At 27.8% G+C, this 12,371-nt stretch overlaps 2 long non-coding RNA genes across 2 annotated transcripts; both read right to left on the bottom strand.

Annotated features, from left to right (window-relative positions):
- LOC107438813 (uncharacterized) lies at positions 1 to 9,131 on the bottom strand. The gene is made up of 5 exons (XR_006224891.2): positions 6,127 to 9,131; positions 4,769 to 4,786; positions 4,443 to 4,457; positions 3,253 to 3,301; positions 1 to 128 (listed from the first exon to the last, which is right to left on the bottom strand). It is a non-coding gene; the product is annotated as an uncharacterized lncRNA (long non-coding RNA).
- Positions 9,132 to 10,015: 884 nt separating this feature from the next.
- LOC122269029 (uncharacterized) lies at positions 10,016 to 11,400 on the bottom strand. The gene is made up of 3 exons (XR_011637132.1): positions 11,316 to 11,400; positions 11,216 to 11,233; positions 10,016 to 11,011 (listed from the first exon to the last, which is right to left on the bottom strand). It is a non-coding gene; the product is annotated as an uncharacterized lncRNA (long non-coding RNA).
- Between the last annotated feature and the right edge of the window lie 971 nt (positions 11,401 to 12,371).

Raw genomic sequence — 12,371 nt, forward strand, 5'->3', positions numbered from 1 at the left:
TAATGCAAGAAAGATTTTTATTAGTATTTTCATAGCAAGTTCTAAAGAGCTTGCTTACAAAGCTGTTAAAAAAAGTAATGTATGGCATGCAATCCACAACTGAAGATTTTCGATGGACTTGAGATGATCTGAAATAGTAAATATAATGATATAAAAATACTCAAAACATCTATTTATTTTATAATATTAAGCATTGGGGAATTAGGAAAGATTTTTTCAATAAAAGTGAATAGTATGGTAGCAGATTACAAACTAACCCCCAATAATCACGTTGAAAATGGGTTTTTTAGGATCTCATATTTTCACATAAATTTTCTGTTTTTATACCTTGTTCTCATAACAATATATAAAATACTTGTAAAATCTATGATACTTGCAAATTGAATGAAATTGTTAAATTGTTTTAAAATATTGCTTAGAATAATTGTATTATTTTATTTCGTTTTAAACAATGAAATAAATAAACAACATTTGGGCAACACACAAAGTTTTTGCTATTTTATTCTTAAAAGTATGCTACGATTTTATGCTTGGTTAGCTGTAAAAACATTTTAAAACAGTAAACAATGCAAATTTATGAAAAATCAATTGTGCAAAATGTTTTTGGAAACGTATGATATCAATTAAAAATAAAATACACTATCTGCCAAAAATTTAGTAGATTTACACATCAAGTTAATTTACATGATTTTTAAGCCCAAGAAACAAGACTCGAAGAAAGATATTAAGTACAACTAAGAAACACTATATTTTTTAACAGATAATATAATTTTGTGTCTATTTTTACTTTTATTTCTTATATTTAGTTTATTTTTGTTATAAATTTGGTAAAAAGTTGGTAATAAGCTTTGTGCAAGAGGAAAAAAATCTCATTTTACCATTTGGTATCATTACTTTCTTCATGATTAATAAGTAAATAGAATTTTGGAGCACTAGTCTTTTGAGTTTGCTAGTCTATATACTGTATCCATAATGACTTATTCATATAAGTTCGACTCACGTTCGCAGTAAAAACTGTGAAATATCACTCCGAATTTGATATTGAACAACTCTAAAAGTTTAGAGCAGGAACATTTTTTTTCCCGTTAACATAAAATTAAGCTATCATATAGAAATATCATAGTATGAAAAAAAGTTCTGAAAACCTGAAATGTTGATATTTAACACAAACAACACTCGCATTTTACACCGCAATCACTATAATTGCACTTCCGAAAGCTCTAATGTTGGTGTGTTCAATGATAACGAGCTGGTGATTGTTAACGTCTGTCTTCAATGTTGCTTTTCATCTTCAGAAACTCAATTTTACCGTTAATAACTTGTATGTATATTTTTAGTTGAGTAAAAAGAATATTACTATTTTATTTTCAGTTCTATGCAAACTGTTTTAAGTACTTTTTTAATGCATCCTATCTATCCTCTCTGGTTCTGTTAAGCCTAATTCGAATTCGTCTTAAATATTCTCTCAACTACGCATACGTTTTGTATTTACAATCTTATTTCTTTAAGAATCAGAATTTAAGCTCAGGGAGACTTTAATAGCTCTTTGCTTAAATAATTTGGGTTAAGTGTTCTTGTTTTTAATTTTGCTCCATCAGGGTCAAGATCAGGAAAATAGAGTGACAATAATAATTGATATGCATTCAAAAACTTTGTGCTTCAACACTTTCTACGAAAAAGGAATGCGTGTGAACAAAAGCACTATCATATTCTGAACTTAAGCGCAACCATTTTCTTAAATCTGAATAAATTTCAAAATTTAAAACTCTTATGTTAAAGTCATTGATTATTTACGTTTATCACTAGCAGTTCAGAGTTTCGGAAAAAAAGAAGGAAAAAAATTTAAAAAAAACATACTTTTTTTAATCCTAATGTACAAATTAACAAACTACAACTTTCACTTTTTTTATGATATAATAAATTGCTTGCGTTAAATTTTAGTTTTTACGTGCAACGCGCTTAATTTGCTACTCAAGTCGTGAAGAGTTCATGAAGAGTTCATTTGGCTAATTCAAGACTTTTCATTAAAAAAATATTATTTCTCACATACTTTTTATAAAGATTATAAACATAAATAAAACAAAATTATGGAGTGCATGGAGTTTTACATAACCAATCATATAAATAATTCAAAAATTATAATGTATTTATATATTTAAAGAGAGAATGCTTTAAAAATTATTTTATAATTACAAGATTATCATATTAAAATCACAAATATACATTATTTTAGTTGTCATTAGAAAGTGAAATAATAAAAAAAATTAAAAATCGATAAAAAATTCAGTAAGAAATTAGAATGATATGACTAATGTCATAAAATAAAAAATAATTCATTAAAATGCTATAATTAGAAATTAAAATATTACTCTTAATTATATGCAATAATTTTAAACTGCTCGTGAACAAAAAAATGTATATTGTTTCTTCCATTAGTTTAATCTAAACTGATCTAATAAAAAGGTTCAAGTAGTATGTAATAAAAAAGATTATTGAATAAGTAAATTAAAGTTGTTCAGTATCAAATAGAATTTTAAAGTTTTAATGCAGAACATTTCTTTTGATCATTGTTTCATGAGACAATGCCACTTAAAAAGATTAGCGAAGCATTTTTACTTAAAAATTGCCTTAATTACAAATTCTTATAAACAAAAAAGTTTATGATGAGGAAATATATTTAAGAACTTTATTTCTAAATTTATTTTACCAGAAAACATCACAAAACATTATCAGAAAACATCACAAGAGAGTTAAATTTTTCCACTAACTTCAAATTTTAACTGCTAACTTAAAATACTTTTTTAAAGAAGTTCATAGAGTGTGTTGTTATATTTTTATGTTCTTATTTTCAACTTTCCGTCGATTTTTAATATTTCATTTGGAAAAAAAACACATTTCTCTTGCAAAACCTGGAATATAGAAAACAATATTTTTTTTTACTCTTCCGATATATAATCGAAAAAAATGTTTGACGAATAAGATTTGATTTTAGACACTACTTTTTCTTCTTAATGAAAATAGTTTTTTTTGTAGAATCTGCTTTGTGTAACTTTTGAAAATACAATAATGCTTTGAATTCTTATACTATCACGCTTTATTCAAATCACAGCTGATTAGATTAGATTGCCGTGTTTCTATTTTCATTTTCAAAATTAAAAATAATTTAAAACATGTTTAAGAAGCAAGCACGGCACATTAATAAATTATAATTTATGTAACTTAGCAAATCATAAAAATACTTATTATGTATACCAGTTTCATTTCTAATAATGTTGTTTGTCCTTATGGTAAAAGTGAACACCTGAAATAAGAAAATAAAACTTATAATCACTGCTTAGTTTTTAAAATTTTCATTTGTATTTGCAGTGCAAATTCAATGCGCCTTGAAAAATAACAGTTAACGCTTTAAAATTTACGTGATGAGGGAACATTAATTAAATTTCTGTTTTTCAACTAAATATTTTCTTGGTTAACTTTGTGCTTGCGATTAATAAATAAAAATTACAATTCTATAATAAAGAATCTTATCAGCATTCGGATAAAATTAAAGTACAGAGATGTAGCTTCCAGCAATGTAAAAAAGTAATTGTGTCCTAATTGAGGGGGCACCCAAGACAAAATTCTTGATGGGACCAACAAGATTTTTTGATGGTTTATGTTGGTTTCATGTTGGCCCAACTCCATTTGATGCTAACCAACATCCAGCAATTCCCATCATGCCATAATGGAATAATGGGCCAACAAGCTACCATCATTTTATGTTGGAAAATGATGTTTTTCTATATGATGGTCAACCAACATGTAATGTTGGATATTTTTGGACCAATAATTTCCATCATTTTATGATGGAAAATAATGTGTTTCGTTCTTTCAAATCTTACATTTAACAGTCTATCTTAGAAACGTTGTTTTTGAATGTTTAAATGTTGTCAATGGTTTACAATCGTGCATAAAATTTTGTAGTTTAAAATTTAAATAAATTAATAAAAAACAATATGAAAGATCTTCTCTTATATCTTGTAAGTCAGTTTTTGTTTTAAATTGCAATGTGACAAGCCCTCGCTTATTTCTTTTAATCGCCATGTGTTTCAACATCTTCAGAAACTTGAAAAAGGTAGACAAGCAAAAAAGAAAATTAAGAATTGGAAAAAATAGTATGTTACAAAGGTCAAATACAAAAATCTTAAGAATTTTTAAACTATGTAATGACTTAAATCTAGTTCCATGGTTGATCAATTTCAGCAGAAGAAAAACTAAACTATATGATTCGGAGATCCTGATTTTAAACATGCTTTTCATATTCTTCAGGTTGATTTTTAAGTGCATTTTTAGATTTTTTTGCAAATATCCCATTTTTAATGTTCGCGTTGGAATATTTTGAACTTAATATATTTTCAGTAAAAACTGAATTGCTTTGCTTGAAAAATAAATGTACTTCTTACCATCACTAAAACCACCTAAAAATGTAAGAACACATTAATATTGGAACTAATTTCAAAAAGTTTAGTTCAATATGAGTAAATTTAAAATATACGTAAATGTATTAGTTACATACAATTTTATTTCTAAGCATATATAAACCTAATTTTAAATGTATATGCAAATAAATCTTGGATATTAAATTTTTTGACGATTAACTAATCATAGGATTTTATTTTATTATAAAATATTTTTCTCCAAAAATTATAAAGTTTTAAATAAATTATCTTTCAGATAAGGATTCTTTTTTGTTGCATTATAAATTTCCCAGAAATAGTGTTTAACTTACTTGTTACAGCGTGAATGGCTGAAAAGAGCAAAAAAATATTTTTATTTAAAAAGTTGAAAAAAATAATTTTAATGTAAACACTAAATGGATTTGTTAATCCAGTCCTATTTTAATATAGGGAAATTCATAGTATTATTTACTATAATTGACCAACTAAGATTGATAGATTTAAAATTTAACCAATTTATCAAATCCCTTTATATTTCATTCATGAGCGCAATTGATACATATTAATGTTATGCAAGAGCAATCTGGAAACTAAGTTTCCAACTGTCTATACAAAGAAAGAAAATTTTATTAGCTGAAAAGATTTAATACAAATGATTTAGAAGAACGTTAGTTTCTTCAAAACCTACATACTATTATAATATTTGAAATACCGTGAGATGAGTTTTTAAAGTCAAGTATCAAAGTAGTCTAGCGTCTGTTAACGAAGCTCACAAGGCACAACTATTAGTAAATCGACATGGACAAGAATTGAAGAGGACAAAATAATTAAATACAACAATACAAGACTAACAAGAAAAATCTAAGTGGAAGAACAGTTGCGTTGCTGCAATACAACGTTTATTGACAAAATGTCTGCTTCTGAACACTTATATTTAGATTGGAAATTACTAACAATCCTCCCCTTTGTCCCGATCAAGCACCAGGTGACTTCCTCCTCTTTTACATAAAAAACAATACTAGTTAGAAACAATTATCTCTATATTATGAAAAGTAGAAAGCATCTAATATGATGAGTGGTTTTGACCTATTTCTTTTAGTATAAATGGCATTTTTAATCGAAGTAGGATATTTTAGATACCTTGTTTATGAATAATAATGTGGGATTTTTAAAATATCATATATATTTTGATAGTTTTGATTTAAGGTATTTATAAAATATGTAAGCAAATGTTTATAAGAGTTATTCCAAATGTTTAGATACTTAAATTTTTGAATATTTTGAATTGTTTTAAATGCTTACCGACCTATCTTTCAGAGGGTTTAAAACATTTACAATTAAAAAGCACACGAGATTAGCATTAATTAACGTTAATTTGTCTAAAACCTCAAATAAAATAGATTATATTTCACCTGTAGATAAAAAGATACATTAATTGAAAATAAATTGGAAATTTCTTAAACTTTTATAAAATGTTGATAATTGTACACATAACTCATGTCTAAAACAAAATAATTATAATCGACGAATAAACAAGCACATTAAATTGTAGTTACTTCAAAACATATTATAAAATGTATAAAACGACATTTTTACATATTTTTAAAAAGGCATTTTTTTAGTTCATAATAAACATCACAAAATAATACAAGCAGTTTAGAAATTAATATTGTATTTAAAACGTAATTACCATTTTTGCCTATATCTATAACACAGAATATAATTATTAGTTCCAGTTTCATTATTTTCATCAGAAATTTACTGAATTTTACAATATTTATTTAAAAAAGAGAATGAAGAATGAAATTATGCTTTATTTTCGAAATACGTTATTTTAACTTTAACACAAGCTGTTTTATCTGCTTTTATCTGCATTAATTAAGTACTACTAGGAGCAGATTTCCGATTTTTACAGGTTTTCTAAAAAAATTTTACTGTATTTAGTTATTACTTAAAAAATTGCTTGTAGTATTTAGTTGGTTGCGATTTCCTTACATTTTGGCAATAACAAAATTCTCCTATTTTAAATGGTTTAAGTCAGAAAACTCCTATTATATATATTTATCAATTTTTAAACAATTACATGGAGTAAGAAATCCTGGTAAAATTACCGCGCTGTAAAGTAATGACATTTCTGGTAAAATGGAGAAAAAAATTAATACTTCTATTTCATAAAACCAAGACATAGAGTATTTAAACGATTTAATTAGTAGTTACGGTTAATCCTTTCCTAAGGTAACGATTAACCGTGCGTAGTGGACTGATCGTATAGACACGGTTACCAGTAAAAACCGAATTCAAGCTCCACTGGATGTTGTCAATAAACGGGTGGGTGACCACTTGTGGGTGACCAGCATCTGTAGGAACCAAGGGTGTTAGGTTATCGGTCTTCGTTAAACTGTTCCAGAGTAAAGTACTTTATTTTGGGTGCAGGTCATTTGGTTATCATAGAGGAGGAGCCATTCCCTCTCTACAGATGATCAAAATTGTGAAGGCAAGTCATCAGATTATCATCTGGAAGGTTTCCCAGACCATCACCGATAACCCATTGAGCAGCTCTCATGTGGTGTAAATAAACTTATGGTAACGATTAACCGTAAATTCTGCTTTTCAAAATTATAGATCTTTTTACCACACTACGAGAATTTCATTCTAAAATTGCGGTAAAAACTAGCATCTGTAACGGTAAAGCTTACGGTGAAGAATCCTTTTTACCTTAACGGTTTTGAAACTGTTTATAATTTGTATGGTTTTAAAATCATAAATAAAAAAACTAAACTGATTTTTAACCATTTACAACTAGCATGGTTTCAAAAGAGTAAAAAATAGTTTAATTGTAAATTGTAGCTAGGCTTTTTGTTAAATTAACTGGACACTGGAAACTCTGCAGAATACTGGAAAGTGCAGGACACCGGAATCTCTTCATGTATTAAAGAGAACTGTGGAAGTATTGTGGACTGGGGCTCGAACTCCATTCGGTCGGTCATGAGACTTAAATATTGACTCTCTCGGATGAAATATGTACCCAACTGTAAGGAACTAAGTGACTGCATTAATGGAAATATTGTGGAAATATTATGCTGTGGAAATATTGTGGACTGGGGATCGAACTCCATTCGGTCGGTCATGAGACTTAAATATAGACTCTCTCGGATGAAATATGTACCCAACTGTAAGGAACTAAGTGACTGCATTAATGGAAATATTGTGGAAATATTATGCTGTGGAAATATTGTGGACTGGGGATCGAACTCCATTCGGTCGGTCATGAGACTTAAATATAGACTCTCTCGGATGAAATATGTACCCAACTGTAAGGAACTAAGTGACTGCATTAATGGAAATATTGTGGAAATATTATGCTGTGGAAATATTGTGGACTGGGGATCGAACTCCATTCGGTCGGTCATGAGACTTAAATATAGACTCTCTCGGATGAAATATGTACCCAACTGTAAGGAACTAAGTGACTGCATTAATGGAAATATTGTGGAAATATTATGCTGTGGAAATATTGTGGACTGGGGATCGAACTCCATTCGGTCGGTCATGAGACTTAAATATAGACTCTCTCGGATGAAATATGTACCCAACTGTAAGGAACTAAGTGACTGCATTAATGGAAATATTGTGGAAATATTATGCTGTGGAAATATTGTGGACTGGGGATCGAACTCCATTCGGTCGGTCATGAGACTTAAATATAGACTCTCTCGGATGAAATATGTACCCAACTGTAAGGAACTAAGTGACTGCATTAATGGAAATATTGTGGAAATATTATGCTGTGGAAATATTGTGGACTGGGGATCGAACTCCATTCGGTCGGTCATGAGACTTAAATATAGACTCTCTCGGATGAAATATGTACCCAACTGTAAGGAACTAAGTGACTGCATTAATGGAAATATTGTGGAAATATTATGCTGTGGAAATATTGTGGACTGGGGATCGAACTCCATTCGGTCGGTCATGAGACTTAAATATAGACTCTCTCGGATGAAATATGTACCCAACTGTAAGGAACTAAGTGACTGCATTAATGGAAATATTGTGGAAATATTATGCTGTGGAAATATTGTGGACTGGGGATCGAACTCCATTCGGTCGGTCATGAGACTTAAATATAGACTCTCTCGGATGAAATATGTACCCAACTGTAAGGAACTAAGTGACTGCATTAATGGAAATATTGTGGAAATATTATGCTGTGGAAATATTGTGGACTGGGGATCGAACTCCATTCGGTCGGTCATGAGACTTAAATATAGACTCTCTCGGATGAAATATGTACCCAACTGTAAGGAACTAAGTGACTGCATTAATGGAAATATTGTGGAAATATTATGCTGTGGAAATATTGTGGACTGGGGATCGAACTCCATTCGGTCGGTCATGAGACTTAAATATAGACTCTCTCGGATGAAATATGTACCCAACTGTAAGGAACTAAGTGACTGCATTAATGGAAATATTGTGGAAATATTATGCTGTGGAAATATTGTGGACTGGGGATCGAACTCCATTCGGTCGGTCATGAGACTTAAATATAGACTCTCTCGGATGAAATATGTACCCAACTGTAAGGAACTAAGTGACTGCATTAATGGAAATATTGTGGAAATATTATGCTGTGGAAATATTGTGGACTGGGGATCGAACTCCATTCGGTCGGTCATGAGACTTAAATATAGACTCTCTCGGATGAAATATGTACCCAACTGTANTATATATTTGCAAGAAGGAGTGCTTTCTAAATTGTATCTATATAGCCAAAGTAAGATATATAAATTCAATAGTGTGAGGATAAATCAAAAATCTTTTTTGAAACGAAATAGAATACATTAAGTAATATATACAATATGCAAAAAACAGAAATGAATGCAAAGAAAAAACGGAACAAGGCCGAAAACGAAATCAATATTTAGCCAAGTTTAGCGTATGAAAATCTATTTCAGACAAATTCGTGGCTGAAAATCTGTGCGAAACCGGCAATTCATGTTTCTTTCTCTCTTTTTTTCATGGATGTTAATTTTCTAAAATCATTACAATTGTAAATATAAATAACAATCTTAGTAATTATGAACTCCTTCAAATTATCCAGTATAATATTACTCTGCTCACATCCATTTTCGGGCTAATCCTTGGTAATCAAACGCGCTTCAATACTGCAGTAAGAACGAGCTATAAAACGAAATCTCTCCAGTCACGCTTTTAGCTCAGTTTTCTCTTCTGTTTTATTATTTTGTAATCTGGCAATCTTATTACGAAAATATATTAAATCATACTTGAAATGTTTCCCGTATATAGATTTTGTTCCAGATTTATAGATTTCGTTTTGTGCTTTGTTCTGTTTTCTGTTAGCATTACATTTTCTTTTTTTACTCGATATTTATTACTTAATATGTTTTATTTCGTTTCAAATATTTTTTGAGTGCTCCTCACACTATTGTATTGATAAATTTTGCCTTGGCCATATTGGTACAATATTTGAAAGCACTCCGTTTTGCGGATATAGCTGTGTGAGCTGATGAAAAGATTATATAATTTTGTACCCGGATTTTTATAGAATTTTTTAAGAATTTTTCGCTTATAATGCTATTTTATTCTTAATACTTTTCTTCTTTTCCTTTCATTTTTCTGTAATTTTTTTTCTTGTTTTCTATATATTCTGAACTAACTTTTATATGCTTGCTGCTTATGCGAAGTTTTCTCTTTTTTATTTTTATTCTTTTCTTTATTTAATTATCTTTTGTATTTGCTAATTTTGTATTTATTTTTCGCATTAATTTGTTTTTGTTTTTATGAATTTATTATTAATTCATGTTTCGTCTTAATTTAGTGATGCTTAGGTTTGAAATAAAATCACCCAAAAATGGAAGAAAAATCATGTCAATTTCCCCCAAGAGGGTTATATATACACTACCAAAACTACTAATTTATTTTTTGAATTTTAATTTTTTAAACAAGATTGAAAAAATAAAAATAATTAAAAAGCTAGAAAAAAATTACATAAATTTTACTTCAGCTAATGAGAATATTTTTGTTAAGTCTTAAAATTGCAGAAGTAGCCGCAGCAAATATGAAAACATTCTTAAACATTAGAACATTCTTAAGGTATTCGTATCGACAAAGATTGCCGAATAATCTGTTAGTAACCAGAAAATTAGTTTTTCTGAGTTTATTTGGTATAATATGTCTTATCTTAATTAACAGGTTTTATCATTATTAAAGTATGTGCTTTATTATGTCTTATAATAATTAACATGTCTTATCATTATTATAAGTATGTGGTCTAATATGTCTTATCATAATTAACATACATTATTATCTATAAACCTATGTCTTACCTTAAAATTTAATATTTTCAATGCTGACAAACGCGAGAGTTTACTTGTAAATTATTAATTTTATTTATTATTTTTTATTTATTATTTTATTTTTATTTTACATATTTATTTATTTTTTAATTTTGAGTTCGGCAATATAAGGTTTTTGAAAGATCCAGATTCATGTTTAAATGTTTTTTCAGGACATAGTGAAGAAATATGTAATCTTACCTCCAGTTACAAAAACTACAAATAAAAATTATTTATTTACGTTAATTTATGTTTTCACTAAAAAATTAAAATGAATTGCTACTAAGATTGTGAAATTAAAAATAATAATTAAAATTATAATTATAATTATGATTTATAATAAAATTCATATATGTAATTATGAAAATAATAATTATAATAATAATTTATTTCAAATTGTTGAAATATATATTTCTTTACCATCTGCTCCACTAAGAACTGCAATAACAAAATATAAATTAAGTATTTAAAATAAGACCTTACAAAAACAAAGAGCAAATTTCATTCGAATGCGCCGTACCTGCTCCTACAACGTCTGTAAAGAAGAAAAAAAAGGGAAAATTATTTTCTCTCTCTCCCTTTGTATATATATATATATATATATAAAATGTATATTTTTTGTTTTGAGATGGAATTTCACNACAGAAAATAAAATATTAGCAGATTAAAATAGAAAAAAATGAACAATGAAAAATATTTTCCCATTATCTATCTGCACGAATATATTCGTGAAAAAGTGTTTTTTCATGTTTTATTTATAAAGGCAAAACAAAATAAATTAATAGAGTGGGGAATTCAAAAAAATGGCATGAATTCGTTAACATAATTTAATTAATTCAAAACAGCGCAGATATTCAAGTAAAGTCCAAATAAAAATACGTAAATTAAAATATTATAATCAGTACATTTCTTCTATATATACATATACATATAATGCATGAAATGTAATGTAAAGTAAGAATTAAATATCAAAAACCATAAAGTATTAAATATCCGAAAGTATGTATTCTTTAAAAATATTTTTTTCTCTTTTAATTTAAATTCGTAAGTATTTACTTTCCTAACTATTGTATGAGCACTAAAGTGTTTCCTAGTATATAAGCATATCAAATAATAAAATTTATGCAAAATGGAAATTTTACTTATGTTAATTATATGACTCATAAAACGTATGGTTTACTTTCTTGTATTCAAATGTATATTTAAAAGCGTGCACTCGAACTCTGTCTCTAAAACTGATTTTTTTTAAAATAATAGTTACTTAAGTTTCAGGCGTTAATGGCGCAATAACACAATTTGGTTACAAAATCATACTTACTTCCTGCATGGAAAAATATATTTTTAATACAAGCATTTTGAATAAAGCCAACACGTAAACAAAATGAGTCTAATATATTTTAATTATTGTTTGATATCTAAAAGACATTCTAATATATTGCACACAGGTGTATTCTCTTAATTTTATTTTCTAATCAGTCAGAAGTCTTAAGCTCTTTAATGGACGTTTAGAGAAAAAAAATTAAATATGCGTATTGAATATTTAAATTAATCCCTTTAATTTAAAATTAAAATATAT

This window comes from Parasteatoda tepidariorum, chromosome 7 (genome assembly GCF_043381705.1).
Source record: "Parasteatoda tepidariorum isolate YZ-2023 chromosome 7, CAS_Ptep_4.0, whole genome shotgun sequence".
NCBI classification, from domain to species: Eukaryota; Metazoa; Arthropoda; class Arachnida; order Araneae; family Theridiidae; genus Parasteatoda; species Parasteatoda tepidariorum.